The sequence below is a fragment of the Octopus bimaculoides genome, chromosome 9 (genome assembly GCF_046866305.1).
Source record: "Octopus bimaculoides isolate indiv1 chromosome 9, ASM4686630v1, whole genome shotgun sequence".
NCBI lineage: Eukaryota > Metazoa > Mollusca > Cephalopoda > Octopoda > Octopodidae > Octopus > Octopus bimaculoides.
Window position 1 is genome coordinate 2,644,594 of NC_142936.1, and position 13,062 is coordinate 2,657,655.

Genomic DNA, 13,062 nt, shown 5'->3' on the forward strand with positions numbered 1-13,062 from the left:
CATTAGCTCCCAGTCTCCATCAAATTGACGTTCCTAACAGGAGCATATTTGCACGATGTACCACATGTCAGGTTTTGAAGTTATCACAGAAGGACACGAGATGAAATATTTTGCTCAAGAAGAAATATTTTGCTTTAGCAACAATTCAAAAACCAATTCAAATCAATAAAAATGGCAACAATTCGATAAACACCTCAGCATAGACTCGCGCAATAACTTCACAGAGACTGCTAAGCTGTTCGCCTGGCAGGCTGACGTGTCTGCCAGCTCGCCGCCGCCTTATCTGAATAAAACATATCAGCAATCCCATAATTCCTAGTTAATCAGCTCAAATGTCTGGAATATCTATTACGCTGTCGTAAGTTTTGAAATTTATTATCATTAACCATCATTTTGTATGAACAAATTTTCAAAAATTCTGATATCAGAAATATAATCTATATTATATTTCTAATTTCAGAAATAGCTAATTAATCTTTCGTTAATTTGCCATTTACTATTTCACGTGCACTATTACTTTCATACGATCTCTAGTATTTTCGAAATATTTGTCCAAATGACTGAAATGTGTGTTATGGAAGATATTTTGAAGTGAAATTAAGGTGTTCATTGTTTTTTTTGTTTTTTTTACAACTCAAAGTGTTTTTTTCTACAAATTGAAACTTAAAAGTTACAAAAAATATAAATGCAGAAAAATGTACATCTCCAACAGACACTTTTTTTTTTTTTTTTACAACTTTGTCACAGAATTCCTCGGGAAATTTCTCTGAAAGAAATCTTTGCAGAAAGGTGAGTATATTTATTACACATTTCTTTCATTATTTCATCACAGTTTTTTTTTCGCCCAACAAATTCCTGTGAGATTTGGCTGTTATTTCTAGCATGTGGATAGCTTACTTGAAGGCCGTAGAATCGAGAGGGGAGTTTTTTGAAAAACTGAAATTTTACAAACAATTTGTATTTTTTTTTTTTTTTTCAGAATCATTATCTCCGTATTTTTCTACGTATTGCCCCCAACCCCAAAAAAATTTTTGGAAAATGAAAAAATGGAGAAATAAGGTGTGATGGGGGAGGGGGAATTGAAATTTTGAAGTTGCGATTTTCGCCAATTTCTTTTCAGAATCGGAATCTTCATAGTCGAAAATGTGGGTTTCCGTTAAAAAAAAAAAAAAAAAGGTTGGGGCTGGATAAGTATTTATTGCATAACCAGCCTCAGAAGTCACCGCACACCACTGAATGGAAAAGCGACTACAAATTGATTTCTGGTTGAAAGAATAATTATTCATTAACCCCCAAATCAAAGGCGTTCCAATCATGACTATCCCATTCGCTGACGTAGTGCATGCGTGGCTGTGTGGTTAAGAAGCTTGCTTCCCAACCATATGGTCTTAGGTTCAGTCCCACCGTGTGGCATCTTTGGCGTTATCCACCATAGCAGCGGGACGACCAAAACCTGTGAGTGGATTTGGTCCACAGAAACTGAAAGAAGCTCGTTGTGTGTGTGCGTGTGTGTCATTACCACTTGACAATCGGTGTTGGTTTGTTTATATCTCGTTACATAGCGGTCGGTAAAAAGAGACCGATAGAGTAAGAACCAGGATTAAAAATAAAGATTGGGATCGATTTGTTCTACTTAACCTTTCAAGGCGGTGCCCCAGCGTGACCGCAGGCCAAAAGAACTGAAACAAGTCAACGATAAAAGATTCGCCATCGCTATTCACAGAGTGTTTCAACGAGCAGAAAGGAAGCCATTAAATCAATATAGCAGTTTACTAGTTTAACGGTGTTCAAATAGAATCGATGTTGGAAAATGATGAAATCTGCATCTCAGTCGCCAGTTTTTGGGGTTTTTTTTCTTTTTAATCAAAAACCAGATAAAAATATGAAAAGAAAATTAAAGTAAAAAGCAAACAATGAGAGAAATTGAGATGGAATTCGAAAAAAAAGGCCAGCAAGAAAATATCTTTGCCAATAACAGATTTAATTAGTCTTTAATGAAAGATTTATCTGGATCTGCACAAATCTTGCAGAGAAAAAAAATATATATTAATCTATCACAGCTAATAATTGCTACTAAGATTGTTAGAGTAATTAAGTAAGGCGTGGCTGAATGGTAAGAAATCTGCTTCCCAACCACATGGTTGGGGGTTCAGTCCCATTGCGTGGCATTTTGTAAGTGGATTTGGTAGACGGAAACTGAAAGAAACACGCTTGAAGCCTTACACTTGGTTTCGGGTCTGCAAAGCAAGCAAACCTGCGCTGGAGAACCACACCGACCATTAACTTCTTGCAATCAATAACACAACCACTGAATATGTAACCGGAAGTAGTGCGTTGACAAACTGTTTCATCCTGGGAACTGAAATCACGACCCGAATGCTCGCCATTAAGTCTTTCCAAAACCAGAAAATAATGTCAAAAATGAGGCTTGCTAGATCTACTACAGTATCTACCATTACTGCAAAAGTTGTCTATCTGCATCATGGATATACTTAAGCAGATATTCGTTCTAATCTTCTCCACGGAGAAGTAAAACGGATTCGCAATTAATCATCAAAGAATATATTTCTAGAAGATACTACACGACTGAAAGAGTTTTGATTTCCGGTTGTAATCAATTCGCATTATATATTTCATTATGGTTGGTCAGTAAGAACTTAAAGGTAAGACATTCCATTTCTATTACGCTTTAAAATGATAAATTCCGATATACCATATTAAGATCCATTACCATTCTTGACTGAGTAGTTTTTTTTTTAATTCAGATTACAGATTTATTTTTAAGCGACCATCTTTAGTAATGATACCACTACGAGTTCGCTCACATTCTGCTACAGTTAGCAATCACAATTCCCCGACACCAACCCTACAGTACTAAAGTAAGAACAGATCTAGATAATGTAGTAACAAGTTCTACATAATCTCTATTAATTATTAGTTCTAATTAATATACAGGGTGCACTATAAATTGAAAAACGACAGAATCCTTGCGGCCGGCATGCCTTTGTTTATATAAACGTTTTTAGTTGTACAAATATTATTCAATACATTTTTTTTTAGATTTTGCCATTTCTAAGATTTTGCTATTAATATATTCTTATGATAAGGGGGCGAGCTGGCAGGGACGTTAGCACGCCGACCGAAATGCTTAGCGGTATTTCGTCTGTCTTTATGTTCTGAGTTCAAATTCCGCCGAGGTCGACTTTGCCTTTCATCCTTTCGGGGTCGATAAATTAAGTACCAGTTACGCACTGGAGTCGATGTAATCGACTTAATCCCTTTGTCTGTCCTTGTTTGTCCCCTCTATGTTTAGCCCCTTGTGGGCAATAAAGAAACAAGAAACGTTAGCGCTCCAGGCGAAGTGCTTAGCGGTATTTCGTCTATTTTTACGTTCTGAGTTCAAATTCCGCCGAGGTCGACTTTACCTTTCATCCATTTTGGGTCGATAAATTAAATACCTGTTGCACGCTGGGGTCGATCTAATCCACTGGCCCCCTCCCCAAAATTTTCGGGCCTTGTGCCTAGAGTAGAAAAAGCAATATTTTTATAATATGAAATTGTGGATTTCATTGTTATGTTGTCGTTTTCATCGTCTCGCCCTGATCGACTTAATTCCTTAATCAAAAATGTTCCAGTCAAAAAAGAACTTTTTGTTTCTGGCATAATGTATCTAGGGTTACAATATCCAGGGTTATCCTTCCTTGTACCAAGAAAGGAAGGAAAATCTCCATGACCCTCAAATTTTCAGAGCCTACGATGGGAGGCCCTGATAGGAAGAAGTCTCAAAGGTAACCATTGTGTAACCCCTAAAATCAACGAAGGACCAGGTAGGAGTGTTAAACCAGGTGACAGATTACGTCTACCTCCCCTAACCGCCAACAACTCAGAAAGCAAAAATCCGAAACAGTTTCTACAACATTTGCTCAATGCTCTAACAGTTTCGCCAATCCGTTAACCCGGTTTAGCTGTATTTCATTTGTCGACCTCAAAAAGATCAAAGTTGACTCCAGCAAGATTCGAACTTGGAGCGCAGATAGAACAACTGCAGAGCGGTATTTTGTCCTCCACTCTGACTCTCATACTTCGTGGCCTATAACCTGTTCGCTGCCATATTGGTTTTATTTTTCCTTATTTCTTTTGTAAATCAATTTGTTATTGTAGTAGTAGTAGTAGTAGTAGTATTCATATTTCTTGTCTTCATTGTTGCTGCTGTCACTCTTACCGCTATTTCTATGGTTGCTGCTGCTGTTGCAGTTACTGTTGTTGTTGTTGTTGTTGCCGATGTGGCTGTTTGTTCATATTATTCTTGCTGGTTCGTTTCTCTCTTTCTTATGGACATCTTTTGTGAGATTTGCATCGCTGATGATGATGATGATGATGATGATGTCGTCGTGCTGCGGTCACCGGTGTGTATGTTGTGTGTGTATGTTTACGTATGGTGTGTATGTGTGTGTGTGTGTGTTTCTTCTCAGAGTTAGATTCTGAGACGAGATGTATTCACAAGTTCCACACGTATATAATGCTTCCGTAAAAATGGATAAGACAAAGATCATGTCTTGAATTTAACTCCAGAATTCTTCTTTCTCTAAACTAAATTGAAAACTAAGCTTTTTTTTCGCAAAACACGTTAAAGTATCTCGCAGAACCTGAAGAATCTTAGATAAAACTTAAAGACTGCTCCAATTGTAATTCGAGTTGTGATTAAGAATATTTTTGAAGAATATGAAGAAATTATTACGCAGTGCTGTCTTATAAAACCACTTCATGGTTGATGTTGTTGTTGTTGGTAGTGGTGGCGGCGGTAACATTGCGAGCAAAGACAGCCACGTTGGATTAGATTCTTTCGATATCATTAACGCCAGGGAAATCAGAATGGAGCACTGACCCGATGAATCTCTGTGATTGAGAAAGGATTTGCAGTTTATGTTGTGTTGTGGCCCGCGAGCTTATCCTGACCAAGAAGACTTACGACTAAAGACAACCCATCATATTGTATAACTGGAACTATATTTTCTAATATATCCATCTTTATTTAAGACGATGCGGTATATTGGCGCAGGCGTGGCAAGAAGCTTGCTTCCCAACCTCATGGCTCCAGGTTCAATCCCACTGCGTGGCACCTTGGGAAAGTGTCTTCTACCATAGCTTCGTGCCGAGCAAAACCTTGTGATTAGATTTGGTAGACGGAAACTGAAAGAAGCCTATGTATGCTGGTCTCTCACCACCGCTTGACGACCGGTGTTGGTTTGTTTTACGTCTCCGTAACTTTACGGCTCAGCATGTACCAGGCTTCAAAAAATAATAAACCCAGGGTCGATTCATTCGATTAAAATTTTCGATGGCGGTGCCCCAGCATGGTCACTGTCAAATGACTGAAACCAGTAAAAGGTGAAAGGTATAATTTAATGAAGATTTTTGGCTGCCATTTCTAGCAGACAGATCGACTATACTGAGGGCTGCCTTGTTGACTCAGGAAAGGAGTAGTTTTATATTGATATCGATTCAACCAAATGCACATCTTCCTTTGAAAGTTCGGCCTTGTGTATTGGTCACCGCGCTGCTGTCCCCACCGCCATCTTTTCCTCATCTTAATTGATTATGATGATTTATTTATTGTTGTTGTTGTTCTTACAGAAGAAGATAAGGCGGCGAGCTGGCAGAAACGTTAGCGCGCCGGGCGAAATGCTTATCGGGATTTCGTCTGTCTTTACGTTCTGAGTTCAAATTCCGCCGAGGTCGACGTTGCCTTTCATCCTTTTGGGGTCGATAAATTAAATACCAGTTACACACTGGGGTCGATCTAATCGATTTAATCCCTTCCCCCAAACTTGAGGCCTTATGCTTCCAGTAGAAATGATTATTCTTTCAGAAGAATTCAATTGTGGGTTGTCCTTTCCTTTCTCAATGGCGTTCATGACATGAAATGAGCGTGGCCCAGTGGTTAGTGTTGCACTCACGATCGTAAATTCGTGGTTTCCACTCTTGGACCGGGCGATGCGTTGTATTCTTGAGCAAAACCCTTCATTTCATGTTATTTCAGTCTACTCGTCTGCAAATGAGTAACCCTGCACCGGGTTGGAAGCGAAGGAAGCGAAGTTGTGGTCTCGGTCACTTTGGACGCCTTGGAGACAAAGTAACCGGCCCTGTTAGTCCTAAAAATCTAGACATTAAAGTCCAGGGATTATTGTAGTTGCTAATGATGATGATGATGATATGCCTAAGAAAAATAACTAAAGCCGACAGTCAAAACTCGATTCGTAGTTCCACTTGGCAAGAGCTTACCTTTTTCTCTCCGACACAATTATATTCAAAAATACTGCGGTCCTTCGACTGCACACAAAAAGTGTCACTTTCGAAGCGGGTGAGATTTCTAGGCGTCATACATTTTCCTCAAGTATTCATGATGTAAATGAAATTAAACTATTTTGAAGCTGAAATGAAAATTTGCTTCTGATTGCGAATTTTCACAAACTTTCGGCGTACCCATAATGCTTTGCTGTTTCTTTTTTTTTAACCAAGATTTTTTCTTGCATAAGGTCTGAGATTAAAAAAAGAATGCGAAATAGGATAGTATTAAGCTTAAATCTGTATCGGGTATGTTTTGGTGTAATCCATCCATCTTTTCCACCCACAAATCCGGTGAGGATAGAGTTCTCAGGCACCTCTTCCAAAGTCTTGTCAGAAGCAACTGCCGTAACACTTATTTTATTGTTAATCCTAGAAATTTAAACTCGATCGTGGAATCGATTGGTCCAGTGCTCGTCTATAAGTGTACAGTGTTTGCAAAAACAAAAAAAATTTAAAAACTGAATGTTATTTATGATACAGGAACCTGGTTTTACAAAGTCTCTGTCCGTTCATTCTCTGGTCCCCCACCCATCCTCGAGACGTAATGGTTGTCGCAGAATTACTCAAACAAAACCCCATCATTAAGGACTTAGAAGCACTTCTCCTCGCCACGAGGATTATACTGTGGTACAACTGTTTATATAAAACAATGAATTGTACTTACTCATAACATCTATTTACTGCAAAAGAGTTTGATTCTGCGAGTGTTAAGTTAAAATGCATTTGCCATAAACACGGAGCAGAGTCAATAGCAAAATACGAACCATCAGGCTTCGTTTTATTAATTTAACTCTTAATTAATTCGTCCTTTAGCTACTGATGATTAGGTGATTAGGATAATTTAATGAAATTTGACCTTGGGAATCAGGATTAACAGTTATAAACATTCTTGCTAAAAAGTATCTTGTGTGAAACCGTATATTTCGATGACAAATTTTGTAATAATCGGCGAAAAAAGTTGCTTGAGAGAAAAACCATTATTTCTTAATTTAATTCATAAGTTAATTTTCCGAACCATTTGATTATATTAGCCAGAAAAATAACTTAATGTGATTGGTTATAGATAATTTTCTTTTATATGATCTAATAATTGTATATTTGATTGTTGCGGTAAATTGTGCATATATGAAAGTCACAACAATAACAACAACAGCAATAACAAATAAACTCGAGTGTAATTACGCAGGTTTAAAGATCCGAATATGTTTTGTTTTGTTTTTTTTTTTTTTGTTTTTTGAGATTTTTTTTATTGCCTTCATTGTAGCAGTTCTGAGTTATTTTATTGTATTACATACGACACTTAATCATAACAGAGAGTTAATAAGAAATCCTACTTGTTTTACTAACGGTAGCAGCTCCTGTCATTGATTTATTGCGTTCGGAATTCATGGCGACCGTTATTAGTCATCTTCCGAAAATATAAGTTATGAAGACAATAAGTTAATAGATATTGCTATGAATTGCTATAAATTAATAGGTGTAGTTACTAAAGAAACACAAAACGATATATTTTTTTGTGCGCTTCTCTTCTTTTGAGAGAAAAAGAATCTATTTTGTCCAACTGTGGTGGTTTCAGTACATTAAGTGCAATATTTCCAGTGAAGAGTCGACAGTCTGTATGCAGCAACAGGCGGTGCGCTAAACTCAGTCAATCTAATCAACCTGATTATATACTACATGCTTGGTTCACCGCTATCGACGGGGGGAGCACTGTGTAATCCATAAGTGATTCAGCAACAAGCCCGAGTTCTGTTTAAAGCCCCTGGCTATGAGAGAAACTCAGCTTTAGCCATTCAAGCACCAACATGCGCCCAATAATACTACGCGAAATCTTGACCAAATTCTTCAACCACATCATAACCTCGGCTCAACAAATGCCTTGTAAGTGACACGTCTAAGAGAGAAACTATCGGAGACTTGCCGAAATTCTAGAAAAAACAAGCTGCCTTGTAAGTGCCATCACTTACATATATGTACATGTAGACACATAAATGCGTGTGTGTTATACATAAATACATACATATGTGCGTGCACATGCACAAACATGTATGTTATCGAAAGAGTAAAAATGAGATAAATAATAATTTCTCGTTGCCATATCTCTTTCTACTTTGGCAGAGTCCAAATTTACTATTCTTAAACACGAACTTATTGATAGTCTTCGAAGTTTTGGCGAGTTAAGCCATCGTCAGACTACGATGTATTGAAGTTAATCTTGGTTTTTTATAGTTTCTGTTGAGTTAAAATCATCGTTGGGTGTGTAATTAGGTTTTAGGTGGGTTGTTATGGAGGGGTGTTTTGGAGAAATATTTATTGATTAATTTTGGGGGTATGTTATTGTTTAGAATTTATCAATGAGTGTAGTACTTTGTAAGCAGGTGAGAATATTTCTCAAAGATGCCTCTCCATAACAACCCGCCCTAAAATCTAATTACCACCCGACTCGAACCCACACACCAAAGGAAGACTTTAAATCAACAGTGACTAAATAAATCCCAAGATTAATTTCAAAGCATCGCAATCCGACTGAAATTTCGCTGGCTGAAATTTCGAAGTCACTGTCAATAATATTCTTGTTTAAGAATAGTATATATTTTTATAAGTGGCCAATACTGTGTGGCAGGATCAAACCAAGAGCTACATGGTTCCAAAGCGAATTGCTTCATGTAATGAGAGTTTATAGTGTTCAAACATGGTTTACAGAGTGTGTGTGGGGGTGCAATGGCCCAGTAGTTACGGCAGCGGACTCGCGGTCGTGGGATAACGGTTTCGATTCCCAGACCGGGCGCTGTGAGTGTTTATTGAGCGAAAACACCTAAAGCTCCACGAGGCTCCGGCAGGGTGTGATGGCGAACCCTGCTGTATTCTTTCACCACAACTTTCTCTCACTCTTTCTTCCTGTTTCTGTTGCCCCTGTATTTCGAAGGGGCCATGCTGAATCTTCCCGAGAACTACACGTGTCTGTGGAGTGCTCAGCCACTTACACGTTAATTTCATGAGCAGGCTGTTCCATTGATCGGATCAACCCTCGTCGTCGTAACCGACGGAGTGCCACGACGATGACGACAGTATGTGTGTGTGTGTGTGTTCGTGCATGCGTGCGTGTGCGTGCATGTGTGTGTGTGCATATGTGTGTGTGTACAGTTCAAGTATTATTCAACTGTATTTGTATACTTTTCAATTACGATTTCGTCACGTTTATATATTGTTCAGATACGGCTCCACTTCCCCCTCTTTCCCCCTATCTTACTTTCTCTCTCTCTCACACACATTCTCTGTCTTCCTCTGTGTGTGTGTGTGTGTGTGTGTGTGTGTGTGTTTGCGCATTGTACACAATGCACCTCTGATACGGTTTGCTTTAGCGTAAGGTTTCCTCTTTTAAATGCCTCTTATTGAATAAAGTTTGCGTTGCCATAACTCCCCCTGTTTGTCGTATTATGGCTCCGATTAACGCTGTTCTGCATGCTGCTGGTGCTCTGGTGGTGATGGCGACAGTGGATTGCTGTTTAACACCGAGGTCGACCTTGATCGAGAAGAAGGGCGAAAGCATTCTTGCTGTGATCAGCATGTCTTATTCAAAGCATTGCTTTTTGTAACGTAACAAACCTCAGTTTGAAGGAGAATTTGGTAGTTATTTCTAGCAAGTGGAGTGACTACATCGAGGTTCAGTAGTTGTGTTAATTCTTCAGCATAGATTTCTGTAACAAATATATTTTCTAGAACTATAATTCAACAGATGCCCTACTTTCAAGTTTTTTATAGCAGTGCAATTAAATTTAATTTGTTTTCCCGTTGCTGATGTTGGATTATCCTGTTCATGAATCTTTTGACAAAGTTATTGTGCTTTTATTAGATTTTTTTTATAGTAGACACTTTGTTTCTTTTTTTTTTTATCTTATAAGTAATTACAACGTGAAACCTATTTCGGAAATATCTGCAGACAAATCGTAAAGAGAGAGATACTACAAATTAAAATCAGTTTGAACGAAATATTGACCGACATAGAAACCGACAAGTAATGTGCGATGAAAATGTAAAAGCATTGTTGCGGCAACATAAGTTCCTGTTTAACAAAAGAACTTTGGATTGGTTTTATTCGACTACTTGACAAGAAATTATCGTTTTCTTCAATGAAGCATATCTGTCAAATTTGCTCATTATATTTAACAAACATCGTCATTATATTTAACACACTGTCATTATATTGTACACACACTGCCATTATATTTAGCACTTTGCCAAGCTAGCTTGTAGAGGTATTAGAGCATTGGAAAGACTACTTTGCGCTGTTTCTTCCGCTCCATTACGCTCTGGAGTTCAAATTCCTCCGATGTCTATATTTCCTTTTCATCTTTTGAGGTTGATAAAATTAGTACCAATTGAGAACTGGGGTCAATGAAATCGATTTACCCTTCTGCCCTCGAAATTTCAGGTCTGGCGGTCAGGATGCTGCTCTCAAGAGGAGGTTGAGAGTGGTACGGAACAACAGTTCTGTCAGCGGCCACAACCGACGGGCATTTTTCTCGTTGATAATTTCTTAATAATTATCTGCTATTTTAACCGAGACACAGATAAGAATCATCTTTCCCAAAAGACAGAGAGAGAGAGAGAGAGAGAGACTTACATACGCAATTATCGTAACGTCAGTCAGACTTGTACACACACATGCATTCACTTCTCCATCTCTTCACTCACACATACACTCGCACATACTTAGGTAGAATATGTCTTTTTTCATACGTCAGATAAACACTAACTTGAACAAAACGACTTTCATTACAGATTAAATCTTGTAAAATCACTTCACCGGGGGGCCGAAACTCACGACATGTATTCGATTTTCTGTAGGCTTCTTTTGATGTTTGTGACTCTCATTGGCAATTGAATTTTGCTAATAGTAAATCGAAATTTTTTCCGATAGTAAATCAACTGTTTGAGACCATCTTGCTTTGGATTACTGACACGAACTGGAAAAGTACAAGGAAATAATTGAATTCAGACGCCTCGGGTGTGAATTGAAATTTTAATCACAGACTCGATTTAGTAGCAGCTTACGATTATTTTACTATTCTTACTATCACTCAACTACTCGTCAACACAAGTTTAGCCCCTTCATTTCAGGTGCACACCATATTCTCTAGCATGGAATAATGATTTATATCATTGACACGATGCCATGCATTTAGTAGAGCAATGTAGAAGAGAAATATTCAACCAGATTGATTCCTGGTACCTATTTTATTGATTCTGAAAGACGAAAGGCAAATCTATCCCAAGAAACTTCGTTCGACCCATGCCAGCATCGAAAAGTGGACGTTAAAACTATGATGATCAAGAATAAACCTCAATGCCGACATGATTTTGAACATGAAATTAACGCTCGAAATAAAGAATTTGAAGCCATTTTCAACATCGTTCCACAGATGCTGCTGCACACCATCCTTTTCCTGTCTTACATCAAACGTGTGTTTCAATTTCCTACTCCATCTTTGAACACCGAATGCTGTACGCTTTAATCTTCCATTCCAATCTCTCCTTTCGCATTCCATCCTACTCCGTTTTTTACCATCTTTGTTCTTTGTTCTGTCTTCACAAGTATCTTCAACAAGCAATTCTAAGCAACCAAGAACAGCAATATTAACAACATCGTGCAATTTTCTTAAATATTACTACATTCGCATATTTTACTTTTCGGATGTAAAGATAAAAATAATAATAATAATAATAATAATAATGGTTTCGAATTTTGCCACAAGGGCAGCGATTTGAGGGGAGGGGGGTGAGTCCATTACATCGACCTCAGTGTTTCAGTGGTACTTGTTCTATCGACCCCGAAAGGATGAAAGGTAAAGTCGATCTCGGTGGAGCTTGAACTCAGAACGTACCGATGTCCGGCATTTCGTCCGGCTTTTCGTCCGGCGCACTAACGATTCTACCAGCTCGCCGTCTTAATAACGATAATCCTTTCTACTATAGGCACAAAGTCTGAAATTTAGGAGGAAGGGGCCAGTCGATTAGATCGACCCCAGTACGCAACTGGTACTTAACTTATCGACCCCGAAAGGATGAAAGGCAAAGTCGATCTCGGCGAAATTTGAACCCAGAGCGTAAAACAGACGAAATACCTCTAAGCATTCCATCCGGCCTGTTAACGTTTCTGCCAGCTCGCCGCCTGCTGCTGATGATGATGATGGTGATGATGCATAGCAGAATGGAAATTATATGACGTAATATTGGTTTCAAATTTCGACACAAGGCCAGCAATTTCACGGATGTGGGGAGTAAGTCGATTACATCGGCCCCACTGTTCGACTGATACTTAGTATATCGACTCCGAAGGGCGAAATGCAGAGTCGACCTCGGCGGAATTTGAACTTCAGAACATAAAGACGAACGAAATGGCGCTAAGCATTTTATCCGGCATGCTAACAATTCTGCCATGGGTATATTCTTTAAACTGCATCCGATAATGGGGTCTGGTTTGGGTGTTTCAGGGCTTTGAGGAATGTGGAACCCTTCTTAACCATTATTATTCCTAGGTTACTTTGACCCGGAGTAGTAGCAACAGCAGTTAGGGTCGAAGCTGAGGGTTAACTTAGCATGTGAACCAATAAGATGAAGGATCCCCAGATCAAGTTAAAACTTCCTTCTAGAAGATAAACCTCGTGTAAAAAAACTGAATGGCGGTGGTGGTGGTGATGATGATGATGATGA

At 38.6% G+C, this 13,062-nt stretch overlaps 1 long non-coding RNA gene across 1 annotated transcript in view; it reads left to right on the forward strand.

The window, feature by feature from the left end:
• Positions 1 to 223: 223 nt before the first annotated feature.
• LOC128248685 (uncharacterized) overlaps positions 224 to 13,062 on the forward strand; it is a 44,683-nt gene continuing 31,844 nt past the window's right edge. Inside the window, exons 1-2 of the long non-coding RNA XR_016243012.1 lie at positions 224 to 358; positions 748 to 789. This is a non-coding gene — a long non-coding RNA (uncharacterized LOC128248685). The remainder of the gene's footprint in view (positions 359 to 747; positions 790 to 13,062) is intronic.